Source organism: Chrysochloris asiatica, unplaced genomic scaffold (genome assembly GCF_000296735.1).
Source record: "Chrysochloris asiatica unplaced genomic scaffold, ChrAsi1.0 scaffold00040, whole genome shotgun sequence".
NCBI classification, from domain to species: Eukaryota; Metazoa; Chordata; class Mammalia; order Afrosoricida; family Chrysochloridae; genus Chrysochloris; species Chrysochloris asiatica.
Window position 1 is genome coordinate 1,113,461 of NW_006408558.1, and position 14,327 is coordinate 1,127,787.

Sequence of the window (14,327 nt, forward strand, 5' to 3'; positions counted from 1 at the left end):
CTATTTGAGCCTCTTATGCAGTGCCATGTTTAGCTTCTGAAATCTTTTTTTTTTTTTTTAATAAGGCGATTCACTGATTGATTGACTGATTGAATGATTGATAGGGGTCAAAATTTGAAGAAAGCCAAGTGGCAATAATAATAGCGAAACCTAAGGATGTAAAGTAGTTGCTAAAACTAGAAGTGTAAATGCAGTTTGTCACAGGTGAAAAACTAAAGTCAAATCATGAAAGCTTAGAATGTGTTACTTCCACCTCCTCATCTGCTGATCATCATATTTTTAGTTTCAGTATTTTTATCTTCTCGATGTTAACATTTAATTTTAAAATTGGTTTGCTATTGGAAATGTACTGAGAATAACTTTGACATATTATTAAGTGTGACTTTATATTTTTTAAAAAGATTAGGAAAATGGCACATATTTTACTGAATTTAGTTTGTTGTTGATGTTGTTCTTGTGTGCTGTTGAGTCAGTTCTGACTCATAGTGATCCATAGGGTTTCCAAGGAGCAGCTAGTGAGCTTGAACCACCGAAATTGTGGTCCAAACTGATTTTGCAGTCCAGAATATTAACCCACAATGCCACACCAGGGCTCTGAAGTTTAATTTACGTTTAGTTTTTGAGGACTGTATCAATCTTGTAAGGAACCCTGGTAGCATTCTGGATTATAAACTGGGCTGCTAAATGCAAGGTCAGCATTTCAAATCTAACAGTTGCTCCATGGGAAAAATGAAATTTTTACTGCTTTGGAAACCCTATACGGGGTTGGTATAAGTCCAAAGCAAGGCAGTGGCACACAACCACCACCACCATGTCTGTCTTGTATATGGAGACATTAAAAGGAAAATATCATACCAGTGAAGAGTCTGTAGATTCTTCTTTATGTGACCCAAAAGGTAACATCTTTCAGGCATACCATATTTAATTGTGAAAGAATATATCCTATTATAAAAATTTGGAAAGATACAAAGGATAAAAAATGTTTACATCTCTCAAATTAAACACTGCTACCATTTTTACATTTCTTTCATGTACACAAAAGCAAACTTGAGATCATACAGCATAAAAAAAATTTACATCATTCAGAAAATGTCTCCAAGTTAAAAAAAATTTTTTCAGGCCATAATTTCTAGTGACTAAATTTAGACTCCTGGTATGGCCCCTAGGATAAGCACTGGACAGAGAACCATAAGATCAGTAGTTCAAACCAACTAGCTGCTCCTTGGAAACCCTACACAGAGTCACTATGAGTTGGAACTGACTTAATGGCACTAAACAACAACAAATTACACTTTATTATATCAATATACCATAACAATTTTGGGAAGTTCTAAATTTTCAACAGTAAAAAGAAGTGTACCTTTCCACATACATCTTTCATTATATTTGTTTATTTTTTTAAATGTATTATAAGAAGGAATTGTTGGGTCATAGGTATGAATTCTTCATTTTCAATCAAGACACACTAACCATAACAGGTAGTAATGTATTTCATGCAACTAATGTGCTAACAATTCTAAGAAGTATTATGATTTTATGTACTAGTAAGAAAGAAAAGAAATCTCCAATTAAGCCATGAGACAATGCTTTTATTGTCTATAATTTTGATATTATACCTAATTAGAGGTATTTTGGACTTACTTGCATGTGATTTGATCACATATTGTTCTTCCTTATTTATAAAAACTTAAACACAAATGAAATGAATCAGTTAAATTATTCTCTCAAATACTTTGCATTCAGACTTAAACTCTTTTGAATCACTTTTTGACTTAAAATCTTTTCTGTTCAGTTTTACCCGCATAATGGCATCCTCTGTGCCATCAAATGCATTGATGATACAGAACTTCTTTGAGAAAAAGAACTTCCCTCTTGCCTTCAGGACATTCCTCCAAGTCACGGGGCATCTGTTCTTCAAATTTTGATGTTGGTGTTTTCTAGATTGGCAAGCAATATGAAATGCTTTTGCCTGTATCTCAGTAACAAATCATAATTCTGCTTGATCTATTTTCTTTGATATCTTCTCAAGGTTTAAAATCTCAAAGTGTTTATGCTTTGCAGGAAAATACAGAATTATGCTAATTAACTTATTTAACCACAAATATTTTCTCTATTGACTTCAAAGACCACAGCCTTCATTATGGGCTGCACCTCAATGTAAAGAAGACAAAAATCTTCACCACTGACCCAGTTATTAACATTATGATAAATGGAGAAAAGATTGAAGTTATGAAAGACTTGGCTCCACTATCAACACTCATGGAAGCAGTAGTCAAGAAATCAAACAATGTATTACATTAGGCAAATCTGTTACACTGGGTTGCTTTAAAGTGCTCAAGAGTAAAGATGTCAGATTCAGGACTAAGGTGCACCTGACCCCAACACAGGTATTTTCAATAGCTTCATATGCATGCATAAGTTGGACAGTGTATAAGGAAGAATAAGGAATCAAGGCATTTGAGTTGTGGTGTTGGAGGAGAGTATCAAAAGTACCATAGACTGCTGGAAGAACAAACAAATCTGTGTTGGAAGAAGTTCAATTGGAGTATTCCTTAGAAGCCAGGATGGCCAGACTTCATCTCTCATACTTCAGACACATTTCGGAAGAGACCAGTCCCTGAAGACAGACATCATGCTAGGTAAAGTGGAGCTTCAATAAAAGAGAAAGACCCTCAATGAGATGAAATGGCAGCAGCAATGGGCTCAAGTATACTAATGATTGTGAGGATAGTGCAGGACTGGGCAGTGTTCATTCTGTTGTACATAGAGTTTCTATACAATGATTGGGTGTCTTCAACATGATGCAGTTAGTAGTGGATGCGAAGTAGACTTGGGTTAGTGCAACGAGTCAAAGATAGAAGGAGGTGCTCAGTTCAAGAGAGGTTGAGTTTAAGGTGTCTAAGACACCTGCAAAAATGGCATGGAGGTCATGTCTGATTTCCTCTGGTTTCGCAAGGGGAAAGGAGAATCAAACTCAAAATTAGCCGAAGATTGATTCTTTTGAGGCAGAAGTCCGACATGCCTCCACCCTACAATCTTCTATACCCTATTCTGACATATAGACATATAGACAACCGTTACAATTATGGGACTTATTAGAGAAGTGAACAGGGTGCAAGTCAGGATCAGAAACAACTCTGAATCCTGCAGTTCTCCAGTCAGGAAACCCTCTTCTCTGCTGCACTGCAGGAATGACTCACTCTTGTCTCTGGCCTTTCATTCATGTGGCCCATTGGCCTGTGCCCTGCTAGAGCAAGTTTTCCAAAACTCCTCTAGCCAGTCTGTAAATGCCCAAGAACACATCCTGTAAGACAGCCTCCTGCTGGTAGGTACTCAACTTCACTCAGTTCATGGGGTGGGAAGTCAGCAGCCAATTGTGTCTCTCCATGTCACCCTCTCTGCTGGCTGCCACTACTTTGCCAGGTAGGGATCTCAAACTTCTCTTACAGGTCTTCTTTCTTGATGATCCTCAAATCATCTGTTGCTGCTTCTAAGATAGCTCCTTTAAAACCTAGAGAAAGGGAAACACTAATTAACCCTGGCTTTAGAATCCTGCATACTCAATTTGTAGTACTGTAGGATAAGCACTGGATCACAAGGTCAGTTTGAACATTCAGGTTTGTGGTTCAAACCCAATAGCCTCTCCAAGGAAGCTATGAGTCAGAACTGATTTGATGGCACTCAACAATAACAGCAACAACCTAATCATTTGGTGGGAATTTGGTTGAATTTGCATAGAAAAGCTTGAGTAAGTAAATTCACAGTACCACAACACCAAAATTTAAGGCCTCATCCTGGACTCCAGCTAGGTTCAGTTGTGAGTGAAAATGACAATCAGGGAAACTAAATGGGTGGATGTGAATGGCCAGGAAACCTAAGTGACAACTAGGAAAAAGTGTGGGGTGTCCCCAACAATGTGCTATGTAAAGGACATGAGGTCACGTGGCATCCAGCCCCCGCCCTCTCCCCTACATTTGAGGGAGTTTGAAAAAGTTTATGGAAAAGTCCATTATCTTTTAATTCCATTTTCCCACAAATTTTTAAGCGTACATGTGGATTTTATAAGACTGCTCAGGCTAATCAAAATAAACTGTTCTTCTCACAAAACCTCCACAAGAAGTTACTTTTCAGTGGAATTCAAAGGTAAATTCAACATCCTCCACCACTGTTGTATGTATAAGAAATGATGAGTAAAGGAAACTATATTGTACTATAATAAAAATAATAGGGGAGAATAAGCCAGTCTTCTCTATGTAGGTAAATGAAAGATTAAAATACAACACAGCAAAAACCACCTTGATGGTTTTATAACTGAGTACTTGTTTTTAATTCTACTGCTTTTCCCTTTGCCCTCTGGTTTTATAAAGCATAATCTATTGTCTCTTACACAGATGCGGCAAAGGCAGTGGCTGTATTCCTTGCTGATAGCCTGGGGGAATGCATTAAAAGAGCTTTAATGAGAATGCAGCTCCAAGTAAGGGTATTTACATAGGATATTTATGGCTCAGATTATGAATATCAACTTTATAATTGATGTAAACAAGGAATATATTTTCCTGAGGTATTCTATATGTATTGCCATTCAAAATAGAGTTCCAACAGAATTGGATATACTCCAACCTCTACTTGGAATCAAATTACAGGGACTCCCCTTCAACAGGGAGAAGAGTAAAGCTGTAAAGGAGAAAATATGCAGATTTTCTCCCAGGGACCAAATGAGAATAAGGTGAATTATCTGTGTGGAATGTGGCCAGAGGCTATTGAGCAGCAAGAGAGCAGAAGTATGGCAGAATGATTTCAAATGAAAGAAATTGTGTTCTCTGTCTGGGATGAAGGGAATTCTGCCTCTTCACATGTTTCTCCTTACAACAATCTTCCAGTTAACTCTTAACTCCGGGACATGGAGACCCTTCATAATCTAACTTCTATAAAGAATGTTGTTTGTTCTTGTTAAGTGCTGACAAATTGATTTATAGAAGGAGATTGCCACCGAGAGCTTTCTCCCATAGAACAGCTGGTGGGTTTGAATGACTGATCTTCAGATTAGAAGTCAAATGTTTAACCACTATGACACCAAAGCTTGTTCTTAAGAAGAGACATCGGTGCTAAGTGCCATCAAGTCAGTTCTGACTCACAGATGCCCAATATAGGATTTCCAAGGAGAGTCTAGTGAGTTTGAACCACTGACCCTGTGATTCAAACTAATTTTGCAGTCCAGTGCCTTAACCCACAGCACCACACCCCACACCAAGACTCCAAAATAGATCATCAGAAATACTATTTGCCTGAAGACTTGAATGGTCTCCCAGAAGACGTTAGAGACAGACCAAAGGGCCCAAGGATGAAGACTTTTATATTTAAATCAGTGTAACTCTCCTGGGGCTGCCATGAATAACAAAATACATCACAACTGGGTGACTTGTAAGAACAGAAATTTATAGTCTGACAGTTCAGGAGAGAAGAAATGCAAATCAGCATTTCAGCCTGACCATGCTTCTGCAGAAGTCTCTGGCAGAATTCTTGTCTCTCCCAGTTTCTGGTAATTCCAAGTGTTCTATGATTTGTAGAGGCATCGTCACATAACTGTCTTCCTCCTCTATGTCTCTGCATCTTTTCTCCTTTTTATAAGGACATCACTCAAATTGGATGGTATCCACCTACTCCAGTAAGTTATCACTTACCTGACGACATATGGAAAGATTCTATTCCCAAGGAGGCAGGACAAGCTGGCAAAATGAGCAACTAACCCACAGAATAATGAAATAAATGCCAGCACAGACTGAGATCTCAGAACTGCAGGTGGCAGCTAAGCTATTGGAGATTTGAGCTGAACTGAGAAGTGGGGAAGAAGAGGAGTTTGAATGGCAAAGAAACTGGGAGAGGCTACACACTAACAACGGGAGTGCTTGTTCATCACAGTCCCTTTTGGACAAGGTTGTGAAACACCCCAAAGAGGAAACACAGAAAATGAACTAATCTGAGGAAGCTAAAGCTTGGTTTTCTTTAAGGTGGTACAAAGTAGCAACGGGGTTCATAAGCTGCGCAATTGTAAGGGAGCGATGGGAGACCGTGGCACTGTAAGAGGATGCTATTGAATCTTTTTGAGACCTGAGATAAATAAGCACTAGGATTAGGAGGAATAGCAAGCGCATCATGGCAAGAGAATACTTGAGATTGATGGGGTGGGTTACACAAAGGTAAATAGTTCATAGTGGGATATGTGGGCAAAATTATTCAAGGGTTCCCGTGAGGGTAGAATATAGAGAGGCCCCACTTTTGTCACTGGAAAGTTGAGCACCATCATTTATATCAGCATCTGTGAACAGCCAAACACATTCATACACACACACACACATATTGAATCCCAGGGATTAAGCATCTAGAACTTCTGAATCAATATTGAAAAAAACAATAACAAATGATCAGCATGTCTCTGGTGGTTCTCAAGAGAAGATTCCAAGCTTGCTGCCTCTGGGTGGGTTTTTCATCATAGCATGACCCTGTGAGGCTGAGTGGAGCTGCTCCTAGGGGGTTTCCTGGGCTCTGAGTCTTTGTAGAAGGGGCATGCCACATCTTTGTCCTGTAGACTGGATGGTGTGTGGGGATCCCAGTCTTTTGGTTGACATCTGGTTTCTTGGTCCCTGTGCTACCAAGATATTTAAGCAGAAAAAAAAATGACACAAGAAAGAATAAGGATACAAATTTTAAAGTTTTTTTTTTAAATAATAATAATAATAATAAAAGAGTAAAGCACACAAAATCATAAGGGAAGTCAGACCAGACAAAAGCAAAACATGAAGAAAAGGCTATGTCTCTGATGCTGCTATTAAAGTGCTGTTGAGTCAGTTCCAACTCATAGCCACCCAGAAGACAATGGAGCAACAGATATAAAATACTGACTGAAAACAAATGCCAATCAAGAATCCTTTACCTAGCAGTGCTGAAGTTCAAAAATGAGTGGGAAATTAGAACATTCCCAAACAAACAGAAGCTCTTGGAATTTGCCACCACCAGACCAACTGTGCAAGTATTACTCAAAAGAGAACTACAATGGCAAGCAAGAACATTCAATAAATGTGCCTTTGTATAAACAGGGGAATTAAAAAATAATAAGAAGAGAAAAAGAGATATAAGCGATGATAAAGATATTTTCAGAAAATAAACTGAATAATTAAATCCTGCAAACAATATAGCATCAAGTTTGTAAGAAATAAGTATCCAATATAAGCTGTATTTTGATGTTCATAGAGAAGCACCGACAGAAATGGGGGAGGAAGCAGCATATCAGGAATACATTTATTGTGTTGTGGTTGTATATTAACTTGATATGTTAAAGGTTGCAGCTATGAGTTGTATACTGTAACCACACAATCATTGCTTCATTTGACTCTGTTGCTGCTGCCACTGTGCCAGTCCATCTTGTTGGGGGTCTTCCTCTTTTTCTCTAACCCTCCATTTTTACCAAACATGATGTCCTACTCCAGGGACTGGTCCTTCCTAATAATATGTCTGAAGTATGAGAGATGAAGTATCGCCATCCTGGCTTTTACGGAGCATTCTGGCTGCACTTCTTTAAATACAGATTTGTTTGTTCTCTTGGCACGCCATGGTACTTTTAATATTCTCCTCCAACACCGTAACTCAAATTGTATCAATTCTTCTACAGTCTTCCTTATTCACTGTTAAACTTTCACATGCACATGAGGTTATTAAAAATAACTTGGGTCAGGTACCCCTTAGTCCTCAAACTTAGCATCTTTGCTTTTGAACACTTTAAAGAAGTCTTGGGCATCAGATTTGCCTAATGCAATATGTTGTTTGATTTCTTGACTATTCCTTCCATGAATGTTGATGGTTGAAACAAGCAAAAAAAAAAAAAAATATTTGACACCTTCAATCTTTCAATCTTTTCCCCACTTATCTTGATGTTATTTATTGTTCTAGTGGTGAGGGTTGTTGTTTTCTTTATGTTGAGATGCAACCCATACTAAAGATTTTCATCAATAAGGATTTTAAGTCCTCTTTACTTTCAGCAAGCAAGGTTGTATCATCTGCATATCACAGGTTGCTAATAACTCTTCCTCCAATCCTGAGACCACATTTTTCTAATTATAATCCATCTTCTTGGTTTATGTGCTCAGCATACAGACTGAATAAATATGGTGAAAAAATATAACCCTGGTGCACACCTTAGCTAATTTTAAACCATTCTAAAATCTCTAGTTCTGTTCAAACACATGCTTCTTGGTCTATGTACAGGTTGCTCATGAGCACAATTAAGTATTCCAGAATACTCATTCTCTGCAATGTTGTCCATAGCCTGTCATGATTTATACAATCGAAAGTCTTTATGTAGTCAATAAAGTACAGGTAAACATCTTTCTTGTATTCTCTGCTTTTAGCCAAGAGCTATCTGATGTCAGCAATGATATCCCTTTTTCCACTTGCTCCTTTGCTTCCAGCTTGAACCTCTGGCAGTTCTCTGCCAATGTGCATTTATAGCCATTTTTAAATTATCTTTAGCAAAGTTTTACTTGTATGAGATATTAATGATGATATTGTCTGATGCCTTTCACATTCCAATAGGTCACCTCTCTTTGGAAAGGACACAAATATAGATATCTTCCAGTCAATTGACCAGGTAATTGTCTTCCAAATTTCTTGGCATAGATGAGTGACAGCCTCCACTGTCACATCAGTTTGTTGAAAGGTTTCAATTTGTATTCCATCAATTTCTGGAGCCTTGTTCTTTGACAATTCCTTCAATGAACCTTGCACTTCTTCCTTCAGTATTATTGGTTCTTGATCATATGCTACTTATTGAAATGGTTGAACATCATCCATTTCCTTTTGGTACAGTGACTCTGAGTATTGCTTCTATCTTCTTTTGATGCTTTCTGCATCATCCAATATTTTCCCCATAGAATCCTTCAATAATACAAGTCGAGGCTTGAATTTTTCCTTCAGTTCCCTCAGCTAGAGAAATGTTTAGCACATTCTTTCCTTTTGATTTTTTAACTCCAGGTCCTTGCATATTTTGTTCTGTTCCATATTCCTCACTTATATTTTTCTTATTATCCTATCATACTTTCAATTCATACTTCTTTATCAGCCTAGCATAGAATACCCCATGATTGTCATCACAGAACCCACTCATATCTTCCTCAAAACTGTGGCAACATCTCTGACCTACATGTTCGCCACAACTGATCTCAGCAGGAACAGATTTTGCAATAAGCAAGTTAATCATGTGCTTAGGGCATCCAGAAAATGGAAGCACCAGTTGTCCAAAGCAAAGACTCATAGATATCAAGCAGACAGGACATAAGAAAAAGTGAGTGTTGAAATGCAAGAGAATTGGCATGACAGTAATGGAAATTTATACCAACTCCAGTGCCCATATGTGAGGTTGATTAAGCTATGAAGCCCCCCTACTACTTCAACACCTTCAATGACATCTGTCTCGTAAGGTATCTTCCAAGTTATTGAAATTCCTTATCTTGGTAGGTATCTTGGGAGTCTTCTATTTGTTTCAAATAAGCAAGAAGTAAGTGTGGGCTGCTGAACCTAACTATTGCTGGTGGTGGTGGTTATGTGTTGTGGAGTTGGTTCTGACTCATAGCAACCCTGCACAGGGTTTCTGAAGCTGTAAAGCTGTAAATACAGGAGCAGAAAGTCTCATCTTTCTCCCACGGAGCAGCTGGTAGTTTCTGACCTTGTGGTTCGCAGCCCGATTCATAACCATTATGCTACCAGAGCTCCTTACATCCACTCAATTTGCAACCTGATCAAACATGAACAGTTACTGGGAAAGGATGGAGTATATTAATAGATAACAAGTCTTTGATCCTTTGTGTGTGTGTGTGTGCGAATTGAGTGATATTTTACATGCAAGAACATCAGTTTTACACCCATCCTGTGGTATTTCGTTTCACTGCAGTGATTATTGTCCCCTCCATGCATCATAATTCAACAGTATTTACTTCTATTCTCTCTGTTTTGTTGTTGTGTTGGATGTATACAAAAACCCTCAGGAATATATAATCATTTAAACAACCAAAGGGCACATTCTACAAGCCTGCCTCCTGGCCACCAGCACACAGCTTTTCTGTTTCCATGAGTCTAGAGTCCTCAGCTGCTCAATCTCTCCATGTCCTCATCTCTGCCTCCATCTCTGGTGTTGCTGCTTCTCTGGATAAGGTCCCACATTCCACTCATACTCTTCTCCCTTGATAGTCCTAGGGTCTTTTGTTCCTGGAATGTAAGATGAACTACTCCCCCCTTTATGTTACAAAACTTTTACCTTTACAGTTGTGACAATCACAATTAGTCATGAATACAATTACTCACTATTGAATCATAAGAATCTTACCCCTATTTCCTTTCACCAGACCTGTCTAGACAAGATGAAAACTATTCAGTGAGGACTTCTGATCTTCAAGCCATTGAGGCAAAGTCATAAGGGCACTAGCTGCAAATTTGAGTGTTCTTGTGCATCTCCCCTCACTTCATATTAGCTGGATGCTTCACTCTCAGCTCCAGTCCTCTGTGGCTATATCCCTCTCCATGGGCTCTGGAGACCCCAGGTCTCACTATATTTCGGATCAGCCAGCCCTTCTTCTTGTCTCTCTCATCTCTGGGCCAACAGGAGTCTCTGGAATTTGATGGAACTCAGCCTATATCTTCATTGCTGCCTTTCCACCTCTTCCACTCATATAGACCAGCGTGGTTGCCTATAAGCTTACATGTCTGCTTATGTGTTCCCTTTGAGTTTCAGTCTTGATGGGGAGTTTGTCCTGAAGGGACTTGATTGCTTGCCTTAAGGGTTCATCTTTCTGATCCATTTTGGGAGAATCCTTTTTTATATCCATGTCTGTGGATAAAATTTTAGCTAGTAGGGCCAACAATGTTCTCTTGCATAAGTCCTGGTAAACAACCAATGGGAATTCCATTCCCAGATGATGCACAAAAGTGAGGGAACACGAATAGGTCAACCACTGCAATAAATTCAATCAAGTTTCTTTTGAACTGTAGATCTTTAACTTACAGTGTTATGTCCTAACTTTTTTTTTTAATAAAGCATATGTATAGCTTTAACTTTGAAATATGTCTGACATACATGTGGACACAATCTAGCACATACTTACTATATAATACTAATGGATGTGGTACTGTAGGATAAGCATTGGACTGCTAACTTCAAGGTTGGTGGCTCAAACTCACTAGCTGCTCCTTGGAAACCCCATACGGAATCACTATGAATAGGAACTGACTTGACTACACATAACAACAACAATAAAGGGTTATAATTGAATATAATGCTACCATAGCAAAGGAACCCTGGTGTGGTACTGTAGGCTAAGCATTGGACTGGTAACCACAAGATTAACATTCAAGCCCACTCTCAGAAACCATATACAAGGTGACTGAGTCAGAATTGACTCGATGGCACAGAGCAACAACTCTAGTAAATATCAAAACTATGCTTGAAGTATTTACCTAACATAAAGGTTTAATTTATGCATCAAGTGACTTTCAAATTTTTTTTTTCTCTTTTGTATGGGACACTGCTTGATTGTTACTCTATATATGTCAATAATCAAGGTATTAAGCTAATTAAGAGATTGCAAAATTCAGTATTTATTGATTATTCTGTATCTATGAGTGTATTTCTAAAGTTATCTTTTAAGAAAGCAACCCACTCTTTGTCCTCGAGTCTATTTCAACTCATAGCAATCCTATGGGACAGATTAGAATTGTTACAAAGGGTTTCTGAGACCATAAATCTTTATGGAAGCGACAGCCTCATCTTTCTCTTGTGGGTTGCCTATTGGGTTTTAAATAGCTGACCTTGTGGTTAGCAGCTGAACATTTAACCCACTGTATTGCTAAGCCTCTATAGAAGGCAACAGAGTGTATTTATCTGAATATGGAGTTAGGAAATCAAAAGGGGAAAAAAAAAAACCTCTAAGCATTTCTCAAGCTGAACGAATTGAAGAAAATATTCAAGCCCGAACTTGCAGCACAGAAGGAGTCTATGGACAAAATATTGAATGATGTAGAAAGCATCAAAACAAGATGGAAAGAAGACACAGTCATTTTACAAAGGGAAATGGTCGATGCTCAACCGTTTCAAGAGGTAGCATGTGACCAAGAGCCAATGGTACTGAAGCAAGAAGTCCAAGGTGCACTGAAGGCATTGGCAAAGAACAAGCCTCTTGGAATTAATGGAATATAAATTAAAATCTTTCAGCAAACTGATGTGGCACTCACTCATCTTTGCCAAGAAATTTGGAAAACAGCTACGTGGATAACTGATTGGAAAAGATCCATGTTTGTGCTCATTCCAAACAGAGGTGACCAAATGGAATGCAGAAATTACCAAACTATATTATTAATATCATATACAAGGAGAAATTTGCTTAAGTTAATTCAAAAACGACTACAACAGTACATTGACAGGGAAATGCCAGAAGTTCAAGCCAATTCAGAAAACGATGTGGAATGAGGGGTATTGCTGACATCAGAGGGATCTTGACTGGAATCAGAGAATACCAGAAATATGCTTGCTTGTGATTTACTGACTATGCAAAGGCTTTTGGCTGTGTGGATCATGACAAGCTGTGCATAACATTGCAATGAATGGGATATCCCGGAACACTTTATTGTTCTCATGAGAAACCTGTACATAAATCAAGACAGTCATTTAAACAGAACAAAGGTACACTGAATGGTTTAAAATCAGGAAAGATGTATGCCAGGGTTGTATGCTTTCACTAAATGTATTCAATCTGTATGCTGAGCAAATAATTTGAGAAACTGGATTATATGAATAATGAGTCATCAGTATTAGAGGAATACTCTTTAAAATCTGTGATATGCAGATGATAAAGTCTTGCTTGCTAAAAGCAAAGAAGACTTCGAATACAAAGACTGAATCCTTCAGTATGAGTTGCACTCTAATACAAATTTTCTTTAGCAGAGAGTTGGTGCCACTGCTTGGCCGCTGATCGCTTCCCCCCAGTGCTGCCATTGTGTCTGTCCACTTTAGCTCCCAGGTCTTCAACTCGCCTTCCTGGGTCGAGGCACCCAGGTGTGCTGGAGTTCGGCATGTCTGGGGGGATTCCACAGCGGCAGCTTTTACAGCCTGAGCTTCAGGTGGCTGCGAGGTGGAGCTGAGGAACTCAAAGGATGTTGTGCAAGACTTTATTTAGAGTAAGAACGAAGATGAGATCAACCTTTGCATGGACTGCTGAGAATGAGTTTGTGGTGTTGACGAAGGATGTGAATGCCGCCTGCATGAACAAAATGGAGATGGAAGCCAAAGTGGATACCCTTAATGATGAGATCAACTTACTTAAGACTGTCGATGAGCTACGGGCCCAGGTCTCAGACACAACTGTGGTGTTGTCCATGGACGACAATCGCTCCCTGGACCTGGATGGCATTATGGCTGAGTTAAGGCCCCGTACAAGGAGATCGCCAACCTCAGCAGGGCCGAGCTCAGTACCAGATGGAGTTCGAGACACCCCAGTCGGGAAGCACGGGGATGAACTCTGAAACACTCAGAACGAGATTTGAGAGACAAACTGGGCCATCTAAAGGCTGCAGGCTGAGACTGAAAACATCAAAAACCAGTGTGCCAAGTTGAAGGCCACCATCACCGATGCTGAAGAGAATGAGGACTGGCACTCAAAGACGCAGACACCAAGCAGAAGAGCTGGAAGCTGCCTTGCAACGAGCCAAACAGGACAGAGCACGCATGACAGCTGCGTGAGTACCAGGAGCTGATGAGTGTGATTGGTTGGTGCTGGGGTGGGAACCGTGAATATCTCGATGGTGAATTCCATTGGAAGCCGTGGCAGTGGGCTGACTTTTGGAGGAACCCTGGGAAGAAATGCCTTGAGCTTCTTTAGCAGTGGGAGGCCGAGCACCCTGAAGACCTTATTCCTCAGGTGCACCCACAGGAGCACCCACAATTAAGCCCAGATTAAGCACCCACAATTAAGCCCAGGATAGATCCCTGTACCCCCTTCCTCTGTTGTCACATTAGGACTACCCTCTCTGGTTCCAATACTGACTGTAAATATGGTGTCAGAAATACTTCCCATAAAGCTGCCTCTTTCTGAGACCTGGGCGAGGGGAGCGGGGATTATCTTTAGCAAAAATCCTCACTAATGGACCAATAAATAAAATAACTATAAATGGAGAAAAGATTGAAGTTGTCAAAATACTTCATTTTGCTAGGATCCACTATCAACATACATGGAAGTCACAGTTAAGAAATCAAATGATATTGCATTAGGAAAACCTGCTGTACAAGGCCT

The 14,327-nt window shown here is 39.3% G+C and overlaps 1 pseudogene; it reads left to right on the forward strand.

Moving 5' to 3' along the window:
* Nucleotides 1-13,299: 13,299 nt before the first annotated feature.
* Nucleotides 13,300-13,916, forward strand: LOC102821391 (annotated as a pseudogene).
* Nucleotides 13,917-14,327: the final 411 nt, after the last annotated feature.